Below are 13038 nucleotides of genomic sequence, written 5' to 3'. Positions count from 1 at the left end.
TATATATAGGGTATATAAGCTCTTAGTTCAGACAGAGGATTCTTTGAGCTTATTTTCCTCATTACCATGCAACTCACATTAAGTGGATTTCCACAAATAATAGCCACACTTTGTTTTGTTATTTTGTGTTAAAACCACTTACAAAAAGACTTGCAGTGAAATCTTCCTGTTCTTTCAGGGTTTGGGAATTTCTTTGCAAGGAGCCTGGGTTGAATTCTGCTCTCTGTTCTACATGTATGAAGCCATTTAAGTGATAAGAATAAGAAGTGAACTGTAAATCTCTGTTTGACAAATGTGTAATTGGAAGTAGAGACTGTGGTTACAAAATATGCCTCCCTGGACTGACCCTTAATCCACTTTTAAAAATACAATTCACAACATGTTGTTGTGTTAATCTCAACCCAAGTCAAACGCATTTGTCTCTGGACAACAGTAAGTGGTTAACAAAGGCAGACACTGTAAATGTCATATCTACTCAGTATCAACTTAATATCAACCAGAGATAGCTACTAGGAGAAAAAAAATCAAACTTTTCTACAAGTAACACAAGAAGAATAATAAAAGTATCAAGTATATAACATGGCTTTCACTGTAAATTTCCTTTAGATTTAGTTAAGCAGATACTGCCACACTTTGTACCAGCCCCTCTGACAACATTTTTAGCTGGTATTAATTATGGCTATGCATATCCTTATTCTATGTTTTAAAGATGTATGTTCTAAAGAAGGGGAGAACAAATCGAAATTGGTGGGCCTGTGTTAGTGCCCTCTCTTACACTGAAAACAAGTGCAGTGGTGTGTCAACTCCAGCCAGATGTTGCACACCTGCACCAGCATCAGGCTGGGGCTGGCTCTGTTGGAGACCTGAAACAACACAGCAAAATTAGCCTGGTCTGCTACACCAGGTTCCTACAAAAAACAAAAGAAGGAAAGACAGGAAAGACAAGAAATAAAGTGATGAAGTAAAAGAAGACAGGGAAGGAGAGGGGTCATAGTAGGAAGGCAAATCTCACATCTCACAAAGTGTCCCAAATTAGGGGAAGACACTAGAACTGGCATTATCAGCCCCCTTCTGTGGCCTGTTTGGTCTAACCATGCCTTGCAATCAGGACAATCCCATAGTGTCCAAATGGATCCTATAGTCTCTGGTGATGCTGGGAGCAGTACCCTGACTGCAAATCTCACACTTCCCCATCAAGTTGGTTGTCTGGCATCAGTGTCAAATCAAGCTTCCTCCTGCTTCACTTGCCCAAAGAAAGTCATGAAAGGAAGAGCACATACCCAGTAATCAAACCCAGCTTCTGGATTATTAGTTTTAATCACTGTTGCTATCAATTACCAGACATAGTCTCCAAGACATTGAATTGTACAGACGAGTCCTCATTAATTTTATCTCAATTTCTAAATTATTTTTAAAACCAATCTGATATAAGAGGTTGCATCAAACTTTTGCTTTCTGGGCCACTGCCATTCTCTGTGTGTTGGTATTTGCTGTGTGCTCTATGAATCATTGAGGTCTGAGGGTGCTGGTGTGAGCCAAACTCTGCACCCAGACATGGTGGTTACTGCCAGCAGAGCCTACTCAGCCACAGGAGCCTTTCCAGGGAGAGCTCATGCATGTTCTATTTGAACCAGAATGGGAAAGTATCCACTTCAAAATCAGAATGCTAGCAGCCTGTAAAATGTTGGTTAGATATCCCAACATTAAAAAAAAAAAAATTAATTTCCCTTAGAAAAGAAAGAATGTAGGAGAAGCTAATGAAATATTAACTGTACAGGAACAGTGAAATGCCTGTGAACACTTTGCTACCTCTTTAGTATCACAGGCAGTTTTGAAAGGCTGATATTCATAAGATAATATTGTATAATGGCTAATAACAGACAAGAAAAAAACCCATAATTTGAAAAAAGGACATGGTGTTCTCCATGTTTTTTAGGCAGGGAATCTGCCTTAAAGAACCTGATGCTTTTACAATTGAGTAGAAGCTTTTTACAAGAAAAGGGATTTTGCAAATCAGCTTTTACAATTGCCACCCATAACATCAATTACTTCATGTTCTTGGGATTATCTATCTTGGTGAAATTTTTCAGCTGAACCTTGTGTACTGCAATGAAGCAAACTACTGGTATATTTTGACCTATTGAATAAATATGAATAGAGATGGAACATTGTGATTCTGCATGGATGACTAGAAGATTGCTTTCATTACTGCAGTTAAAACTTTCTGGAAAAGTCTGACTCCTCTCTCATTGACAATAGTAACAGAAGAACAGAAGAAACTCTGATTTCATTGGAAACAGGATTTCATCTAAATAATGACTGAGACTGAAAAATTCTCTGGTAGCACTTGGGCAATCCTCAGATGCAGTGAGGATTGAAGCTGCCCTGTGCAATGAAAAAGTCTGGTTTGGGTTGAGTGCAAAGGAAATAGCACTCCAGGAGTGTTTTAGAATGACTATTTGAACTTTCTATAGCAAAGAGGTACCATTTCTATCATCCTTCTAATATGTCTCCACTTCTAAAATTAGAATCCAAATTAGGATTACACAATACCTGGCAGACTCATGGTAAGAGATGTGCTGCATAGTGATATGAATAGAAAATACCCAACTCATCTTACACAAGGTTTGTAAATCACTTGAAATAGCTTTTCCAGGAACATCCACAAATTTGCCGTTAACACTTTTTTTACCAAAGGAATAACAGCCTTAAGATAACTTATTGATGTCTATAAAAGGGAAATAGGGCTTCCCACTGCTGTTCAAATTAGCCAGCCTTTAACTGTAGTTATTAAAGCAGCAGCAGTCACTGATGCTTTGAGAAAAGAGGTTGCTGCTCTTGCCCAAAGCTGCACAGGTAGGGAGCAGTTCACTGCCCTTGGAACAACCCAGTCTAACAAAAGGCAAAGTGGGTATTTAATGAGTCAACATTCATACTTGTTCAGCAGAATAGTCACAGTCTGAGCCTCTCTTCTGCAACTACTCCTTCAGCCCATTGGAACAAACTTGGCTAACACACTGTTACATTAGAAAGAAATCACATCAGCCTTGGGAAGAGCAGGATTAGTGCTTGGTGGGATGCAAACCAGGAGTGGGCAGTAAATATTGGCTCCATAGTGCTCTGGAGAGATCTCTGCAAAACCACTGGAACTTGACTGCAAAGGGCCTTAAGGAAGCTTTCAAAGGATTGGCATGCTCATTTCTCATTTAATGGTTCAGCACAAGCCATTAATAGAATTAATAGTATTAATTTCATCCTAATATCTAGAAAATCAAGAATTTTCCATTTATGATAAATCTGTGGGTTGACAAATACAGTCAGATAATCCTACTGAGGGATAACAGCCAACACCAGCCACGTACAAAGTTCCATTTTAAACTCACCTCTTGTGAGTCTTGTTTGAGCTTGTGAAGGTAGTTTGGACTCTGACAGCCAGGATCTGGAGAGAAATAGTGCTCATGTGATTTATTCTAGGACACTATGCTTCATTCTTCTGCCAGCCAGCAAAGACAAAAGGACATAAAGCCGGAGGTCATCATACTTTGAAGTGCTTTTTTTAGTGCTCAGCAGGCAAAACCTGATTTCAATTTTTTTCTATAAATGCAGACTGAGGAGCCACAGTATTTTCATGGGCTTTAGACTGTTACTTACAAACTAGTGAGTTTGACATTCTCTGGGGTTGCTCTATCAAAATGCCAGCTCTGCAAGACCTGGCACATTCACTGTGTATGCTCCAACTTTTTGTGGTTCCTGAAATTTTTGGCCTTGTTCTATCTGCTATTACAATGGTCTGTCTGCCACAGTAAAGGCTCATAACTTTTTGTGGTTTCTCAATGCTGTACTTTCTACATAATCCCAAGCTTATTTGTCACTTAGATTATTCAATGATTTTGCAATTCCAGCATATTAAATTCTGTCTGAAAATGGAAATTCTTCGTATTTTTTAATCAGCTTGAATAATTTTGCTTATCATGCACAAAGAGCACAAGCAGCACACAAACAGCAAGACTCCATGGTAATAATTGCATCTCAGCAGAACTCCCCATAGGTTCACAATTATTACCAGACACATTAGAACTTCATTTTCAGGCTGCAGACTTTGTAGCCTAAACATCTACAGACACTGTCCAAACCACAGCAGCACAGAGTACAGTAAGAACAGGAGCTCCTGCCAGCACTGTATGGCTCACATTTACTCTTACAGATCCTATAAAGAATATCTTAGATCTCTATTCCAGGTATAAAGTTACACCAGACATCACCCAACCCATACAATGCCTCACCTGTGCCCAAAAGAAGGGCTAACTTCACTACACAACCTTTCCTTATCTTCACCACAAATTCAGGCTCATAAGGTACTCTGACAATGGGTTTTGTGCTGGTTTTTGCTGAGGCAGAGTTAAGTTTTCCTCCACAGTACTTTGGATTTGTGCTGGAAGCAGTGCTGGTAACACAGGGGTGTTTTGGTCATGGCTGAGCAGAGCTTACACAGAGCCAAGGCCTCCTCTGGCCCTCAGCCGAGCCCTCAGCAAGGGGCTGGGGGGCACGAGGAGCTGGGAGGGGACACAGCCAGGACAGCTGAGCCCAAGTGATCCAGGGGATGTCCCAGAGCTTGAGGGGCCATGCTCAGCACAGAGCTGCAGAGGGGAAGGACATTCCAGGGACATTAAAAATCATGGAGTTTTGTCTTCCCTTGTCACCATGGGATGAGCCCCTGCTCTCCTGGGGATGTATGAACACCTGCCCAAGCATGGCAAGTGGGGAATGAAATAGGAACAGGCAGATCCATCAGGCCAATGCTCCCAGGCTGGTCTCAGTGGAAGAATTTGGGGGTTGTTGACTGAGAGAAGATCTACTCACAGCTGGTCTACTCTGACACCTGAGTGAGTGCACCAATCTCAGAGTGGAAAAGGAGCTCTAGCACAGGAGCTAGCAGGCTCATTGACAGAGCTTTAAACCAGCTTGGAAGATGGAAAGGGACAGAACCAGGCTCACGAGTGTTGAGGGATGGGATGTTGTGCCAAACTTGAGGAAAGGACTACTTACAGACCCCTCAATCTCCTTCATGACCTGTTGGCTACAAAGTACCACACCTAAAATGTTTCTCCACTAATGCACAAAGTACAAAACACAGGAACAAAGGAGAGCAGCTCCAGGCTTTGGCCCAGTCACAGAGTTTGACATCATTGTATGAGTGAAACCTGGTGTGATGAGTCTTGTGCCTGGAATTCCCTGTGGGATGATTACAGGCTCTTCAGGTGGGAGAGGCAGGGCAGAAGACAAAGAAAGGCGGTCCTGTACAGAATAGAAGGGTTAGAACGTATGGAGCTGGTAAGGGCACAGTTCAGAGCCTCTGGATAAAATCCAGGGGCAAACAAGTAACATGGATGTCATCCTGGGAATCTATTGTCGACCTCCTGTGCAGGACAATGACACTGACAAATGTTTCTTTCAGCATCTAAGGGACCCTCCCAAGTTAACTGCCTGTGTCCTTATACGGGACTTCTACTTGCCAGAAATTAACTGGTACAATTCAGGCATGAAAATTCCTAAAAATCTGGGATGACAACTTTATGGAACAGGTCCTAAAGAAGCTGACTCGGAAAGATGCCCTCACTGACCTGCTGCTTGTCAACAGAGAGGATCTGTCTGAGCAAACTGGGGATTTGGGCTGTCTTGGCCACAGTGACCATGAAGTGATTGAGTTTAAAATCTCTGTTGACAGGAGGAAAAGTGCCAGCAGAACTTCAACCCTAGGCATGAGGAGAGCAGACTTCAGGCTGTTCAGGGAATTAGTAAGCAAGGTCCCCTGGGAATATATCTTTGCAGGTGCTGGGGTCCATCAGTGCAGTCACTTTTTAAACATGACCTCCTAAGTACACAGGAGCAGCAACTCCCAAATGCTGGAAGTCAGGCTGGTGAGGCAGAAGGCCAGCTTGGCTGAACAGGAATCATCTCTTGGAAATAAGGCAAAAAAGGAAGGTGTATGCCCAGTGGAAGCAAGGCCAGGAGACATGGGAAGAATACAGCCATGTTGTTTGCCACTGTAGGGATAAAATTCATGAGGCCAAAGCTGGAGTTGAAGCTGACAATAAAAGCTGTAGGGGACAATAAAAAGAATTTTTTTCAAATATAATAATGGCAAGAGGCAGTGTAGAAATAATACCAGCCCATTCCAGGATGAGGATGGTAAGCTCACAAACAGGGACATGGACAAGGCAGAGCTGTTTAAGGCATTCTTTGTCTTCAACGTGAATGATGGACCAAGGGAGTCTCAGTGCCTTGAGCTGCACTTCGAGAATGATCAATTCCCAGCTGACCCTGAAACTCTGCAGGATCTGCTGCTCCAGCTGCATCCCTACAAATCCATGGGGTGTGATCGGATTCATCCAAGAATCCACAAAGAACTGATGATGTCATCACAAAGCCTCTCTCCATGATTTTTGAGCTGTGTTGGGAATCCCAGCTAACTGCAAGCTGGCAAATGTTGTCCCAGTTTTCAAGAAGCGCAAGAAAGAGGACCCTGGAAACTAAACCTGTCAGTGTCACTTCAGTGCCTTGGCAGTGTGATGGAGAAGCTTATTCTGGGAGGCACTGAAAAACACCTGAAAGAATGCAGTCATTGCTCACAGCCAGCACAGCTTCATGAGAGAGAAGTCCTGCTTATCAAACCCGATTTCCTTTTATGACAAGGTAGCCCACCAAGGTGATCAAGGGAAGCCCGTTGATGGAATCTTTCTGGATTTCAGTAAATCTGAATCTGAAATTTTGATACTGTCTCTCCCAGGATCCTTCTGGACAAAATGTCCATCCCACAAACACGTTATGGGATGGGTCAACAACCAGCCCACGGGTCAGGTGCAAAGGGTGATGGTGAATGAGGTGACATCAGACTGGTGGCCTGTCACTTGTGGGGCTCCACAGGGCTCCATCCTTGGCCCTGTGCTCCTCAACATCTTCATCAATGACTCAAACTCAGGACTGAAAGGGATACTGAGCAAGTTGACAGATGATACAAAGCTGGGAGATGCTGACTCTGTTGAAGGCAGGGAGGCCTTGCAGAGGGACTGGGCAGAGGACTGGGCAATCATCAACCCCATGAAGTTCAGCAGGGGAAAGTGCTGGATTCTGAACCAGAGCAACCATCTTTCCTCTGTGGTGACCACCAGTGATATGACCTGGGTGAATGGCCTGAAGCTGTGCCAAGGGAGGTTTAGGTTGGATTTTAGAAAAAGGTTCTTGACCCAGAGGGTCGCTGGGAACTGGAACAGGACCCTCAGGGAAGAGCCCCAAGGCTGATAGACCTCAGGAAGTGTTTGGACAATGCTCTCAGGAACATGACTCTTGGGGACAGTCCTGTGCAGCACCAAGAGTTGGACTTGATCTTTTTGGGTCCCTTCCAACCCAGCTTACTTTGTGATTCTATGTGAAAGCCTTGCTTTTATTTGCTTGTGTGCACAACTTTTGTTTCATTTATTAAACTGCCTTTATCTGAGTCTATAAAGTTTCCCCACTTTCACTCTTCTGATTCTCTCCCCCATCCTGCCAGGGGTTGGTAGTGAGCAGCTGTGTGAGGCTTTATTACCAGCTGGGCTAAAACCACAACAACATTTTACAAAAAGAGCGAAATAATAGAAAAGTATCTGCAATGCATCAGGAAATTTTTCATGAAAGAACTGTGTTTCCCTCTGACTTTTCGTATTGTTGCAACTCATAAAACAACTTTCTGAAGAACTACATTCCACAGATGAACTCCCTTTCTAGCACAGGTGCTCACTTGATCATGTTTTGAGAGATCTGGGAGAAGGTCAAGAAGCCAGCTCTTACATCATTAGCTATGAAAAGGCTGATATATCAATTCCCCATCATAAATGCATAATACTTTAGTAATCTTTTAAAATCAGAACTGTGACAAGCATTTTTAATAAAATATCAACAATCAAGCAGCAGGATGGGCTGTTTAAAATTTCAGACCACTTTTTTTGCAGTGTGTAGGAAGAGTAGAAATGAAAATCTTGTCTCTGTGTTTACCAAGTGATGTGGGTAGGTCTTAGCCAGTCAAGGTTTTAAGCAATGAAACTCCATAGAGTAACAGGGTTTCTCTGTGTACTGGTTCAAGTGTGTTGAAGTTATGCCACCTGTGTTTCTTTCTCAGTTTTATTTATAGCTTAGTTTCAATTGCCTCTTTTAATTGCTTTTCCTCCAACAGTTCAATAACAAATTTGGAAGTTCTAACTTTTTGAGCATCAGTAGTTACAGGTCATCCTGGAGGATTTCTGCACTGTTTCACTGTGTTTATTAAACTGAACACTCCAAAGAAGTCAGGAATATTTTACTATTTAAATCACACGTTTGCTGAGTTTGCCTTTGGAGTAGCAAAACTTTTCTGTTGTTCCCAGCTGATGGGTTTGTTTCCCTGTGACGGTAACCTTGGAGTTCTGATGGGAACTTAAGGAAAGAGCGCTAACTTGTAATTTGAAAAGGCTGAAGTGCAAAGCAGCTGCCGAGAACAACACAATGGCACTACAGAGCCCCTTGGATGAATCAGCAAAACCCACATATGCATCTATAGGGGCTGTGCATGAGCGAGCAGGAGGCATTCAGTGCCCATAGGTGCCGTGGGAGCAGTGGTTCCCTGTCCAATGAGGTGGAATGCTCCGCGGGCACATGGTTCACGCTGCTCAAAATAACTTGGGACCTGCAAACTGACAAATGCTATTGCTCCGGTGGTGACAGGTTGTCCAGCTCCTTACAGCCATCCTCACAATAACCAAGGTTAACTTCCTTCACTCCATGGACTCCTAGCTGCTTCTCTTCCTGAGGACTCGAAGAATCCCCTCGCTTCCCTAACTTTAATCTCACGCTTCTGGATAACTGTCAGCGCTACTCACTGCCAGGTTGGGCAGCAACATCTGGAGGAATTAAAGAAAGGTAATCCCTCAATTTCAGATTGGTCTACGTTTTGATTTTGCAGAGTGTAGCAGAAGGGTTTAATAAGCATGTATATTTGAACGCTAATTTTAGCTGGTAAGGCACATACAGGAACAAATAGTTTTTAAAGTGACTTAGATTATGCTGACGTATGTGCATTGCAGTGAAACAGTGTTCTGTGGCATTATGAAGGACCTGAATACCATTGGGGGTTCTCAAAATCCCTCGGAGCCAGCCTGACTCCTCTAAAGAGTCAACAAGATTCTAATGACCTGAAAAGTTCCTTGCTGGGACTCTTTCCTCTTCCTGTTCATCTTCCCTTCAGGAAATAACAGAGGAGTGAAATATTTACATTCTTGTACTCAGCCTTAAACCGAGATACCATAATTTGGGATTCCTTCTTAAGCAAAATCAAACCTAATTTAATGTGACCCCCATAGTTAAATGCTTTCTATTTATTTAATTATTTATTCTGTCATGTAAAATGATCCCAGTGGCTATATTTAGTGCAGGGAGATCTGCTCTCTGGATTAATGTACACAACAGCTGCAGAAACAGTCCTGCTAGAAGGGCATAGCTCTCACCCTTGAGCTCTCACTATCTGCTTTGCTCTCTTTCTCTCTCTCAGAAAACTATTTGACTGTCAGTAGCAAATGTTTGGCCCAATATATTGCAACATTAAGCAGTAATCAGAAGCCCATGTTAAGTTTTACCAAATAATACATCAACAATTGACAAGAGAACAGAGCAGCTCCTGCAGCTCCTGAACATATGTTAATAGAACATTATACAAATCATGCTAAAGACACTGATTACTTTATCAGCAGTTTTGTTTTGGTCATGAGGTTTACATTTGTGAACATGCTCTGGGGTTTAAGAGTGAAAACAAATTCAGCAAGTGTTAATGGAACAATTTCATAAACTTCATCTCTGCTCTTCTCCCCCTCCTACATCTCCTGAAAGCTCCTAAGGTCAGGATATTTGTTTTTGTCTGTCCCTTTTTTTTTTTTTTTTAACTTTCAGAAACAGTTAACAAAATTAAACAGCAATAGTAAGTGTGATAGCTCCTGTAGCTGAGCAGAATAATATTTACATATGAAAAAATATTTATAGTAAATTCAGGAGTTAGGTCTTGTACATGGCAGAGGACCAAACACAAAGGGGAACTGCCTGTTTTGTGCTGGTTTTTATTCCTGTGCATTCTTTAGAGACTTTACAGCAGGTCTTGCTGTGCTACTGAAGGAATCTTTTTTAATCAACAGCTGATAACAATTAGTAGTCTAGGCATATGTGCACATAAATACAACATCAAGATAATTTGTTAAAAATTTGTTAAATACCATAAAGGCAATTGGGCAATGCAACCTCAATTGTAATCTAAACCGTAGGGTGGGGGGGAAAGAAAAAAGATCAGTTTTTACTTTTCTGTTCAAAAATTAACTGGTTAGTGCTTGTTTTGATACACAGGAATACTGTACAGGAATGGACAAATTGTTCTTGTAGAATATAAGTCTCATTTAAACACTGCAGTTTAAAAATATGATTAAAATATGAGGGCTTTTATGTTACAATGTTCTTAGGGAAGACTCCTTAAAAAAAAAAAAAAAAAAAAAAGACAGAACAGTGGACAAACAGAAATGTAGTGAGACCATGAAAAAAGGAAGGCAAAGCTGGAAAACCTGAGGAGAAAAATGCAATCCAGACTTCTTTTGTGTCTAATTTATCACTTTGTTGGAGTGTGTAAATCAGAGGCCTCTCTGAATTTTTCAGAGAGAGATCAGAGTTCAGGAATTGAATTAAAACCTTTGGATGGGTTGAAGTGTATTAAGCTACTCATACATGAAATAGAGGTGTAGGTTTAAGTTTTAGACAAGTAACTAAATAAGTAAGTAAGTTTAAGTAAGTAAGAATATGTTTTAAGTGCCTTAAAGAGTAAAAGTCTTAGATATTAGTGTAGAAAACAAGTCTTATGATAACTAAAATGTATAAAAAACTGTAGTTTCAGTCCCAAACTGAAACTTTGCAGTAGTTCTCAACCACATGCATGTGTGGATTTCTGCACTGCTCACAGACGGTGCCAGCAGAAATAACTGAATTTAAATAATTTGGCTCACAATCCATGAAAATGGATTTGCAGTTTTAGCCATGCAAAAAGGTGTGCAGAGTGGTCTGTGTTTGAACCAGGATAGATGAATAAATAAATGTTAGTAATAAGTGAAATAAATAATGTTAGTTATATTTTCATTGAGGACTTCCATATTGTGCATCTCTGCTGCAACTGCTTTGGCCTTTCATATAAACTTTTTCTCATATGGGCAATGCTTGAAGGAAAGAGGACTAGAAATATTACTTGAATCAATAACAACTTGTCCTACATTGTGAGCACTTGAAGTACAGTGAGAACTTGTCCTGATATTTGAGGCCTGGCTGCACAGGTCATTGAGGCAGGAGGAAGGAGAAGCATCCTCAAAGACAGCCATTACCTATCTTCCTTTCTGAATTTCTAATTTAAAAATCAGCTGAAAGTATATTTGTTTCAATGAGGTGTTGTTTTTTCCAGATACTGTTTGCCTTGCAGTTCAAGCAGATTCACTGAGGAGGAAAAGGGAAGTTGAGACATGGGAAAAAAGTCTCAGTTCTCATTTTGAGAACTACTAAAGGACAATATTAATTATGAAATAAGGAAGACTTTTTGTGATCAGAGTGAAAAATAACAGGTCTTTTCATTATATGAGAGTATAAAGGAGATGTTGAAAAAGAGAGCTCTTAATGTGCTTTTTCCTTTGAAACAGAGTTGAGTATTTCCTCCTGCTTAGGGTGTCTAATACTGTAACAGTGAGGTCATGGGCCAGGGCATGACTCCAAGTGCATGCAGGGCTCTTGCAGAGTCTGCGGCAGAATAGCTTGGAGAGAGGATTTATCCCATCCCATTTCTGAGGGATTTTGTTTCCATGAGAAGTTGTTACACTCCTAAGCCTGGAGATTCTCCATTTTCCATATTTAATTAAATTACTTGGAACTGGGAGTTTAGTTATCTGATTCATTACAGGGAATGGAAATCAAAGCCACTGAAGTGCCTAAATCAGAAAAGTAAACCACCCTCTTGTACACAGTTTTTTAAACACTATTTTAAAAATATCTCAGACTCACACCCCAAACACACAGAACTGCTAACCCTAGTCCTCTACTCCAGCCTAACCTTTAATGTGTCTGGAGTCTCAAGGCCTGTCTTGCAGCAGCCACAGCTTGTCAACAGGCAGCAGCAGAAACTGTGACAACGGCAAGGGCTAAGTGAGAATTCCTGCAAGCACACCAGAATGCGGCTGTGATCATCCAACGTCTGCAAGACACATCTTACCTTGTTTGCAGCTGGAACACCCCCATAAATGTCAAACCCTCTAAGGGTAAATGCAATTTATGTGCATTATATTAATAATGAAGTAGATATAGCCTCTGCTAAATTTTCCAGTTTCCACACTGAGGTGCTGGGCATGCAGGGTGTTGCTGTGTAAAAGCCACAAAGGTGCCTCTCTGCAGTTTGCTTGCTGCTCTTGTGCTGGGGTTTCACACAAGAGCACTCCCAAAAGAAGCAATGGGAGCTTGAAAAGCTAAGACAGGAACAACGACTGAAATGTCTCCTGTTAACTTGTGAAAGCCAAAGAAGATGTTCCAATGCTTTCTGCATTAAATCTGCCAATTGCATATAACCTGATTATTCTGACACAGAGAAGGAGAGTTCCAAAACTTATCTTTAGGGCATCAAGCATTAGAAGCTGTTCTCACCAAATAAAACAGAGATATATCAGGTATATCTGGGATTCCCTTAAGTTTGCTGAGATTTCACTATAGGAAAAGCTGTTTCTATAGGAAAAGCTCAGATTCTTCCAGCGGTGACTCACTGAGTGAGTCTTAGACTCACTGAAGAATGAGTCTAAGAAAACTCAAACAAGAAGAAATGAAAGTGTTTGGTGTTAACACTATGCAAGATCCTTGTGGTACATATTTCCTCCCTTCCATGTAAGGATTTTCAGGTCAAGCCAGTGCCAAAACAAACTGAGGAAACTAATTCTACCTTTGTGAATATTTAATCCTAAAGATCACTTGGCT

The 13038-nt window shown here is 41.3% G+C and overlaps 1 protein-coding gene across 1 annotated transcript in view; it reads left to right on the top strand.

The window, feature by feature from the left end:
- The first annotated feature begins 8597 nt into the window (after positions 1–8597).
- MYPN (myopalladin) overlaps positions 8598–13038 on the top strand; it is a 51803-nt gene continuing 47362 nt past the window's right edge. The window contains exon 1 of the mRNA XM_033066290.2: positions 8598–8931. The gene's annotated coding sequence lies outside the window, so the exon portion shown is untranslated. The remainder of the gene's footprint in view (positions 8932–13038) is intronic.

The sequence above is a fragment of the Catharus ustulatus genome, chromosome 8, assembly GCF_009819885.2.
Source record: "Catharus ustulatus isolate bCatUst1 chromosome 8, bCatUst1.pri.v2, whole genome shotgun sequence".
In the NCBI taxonomy this organism is placed as follows: Eukaryota; Metazoa; Chordata; class Aves; order Passeriformes; family Turdidae; genus Catharus; species Catharus ustulatus.
Note: the sequence above shows the minus strand (reverse complement) of the source record. Positions and strands in the feature narration are given on the sequence as shown.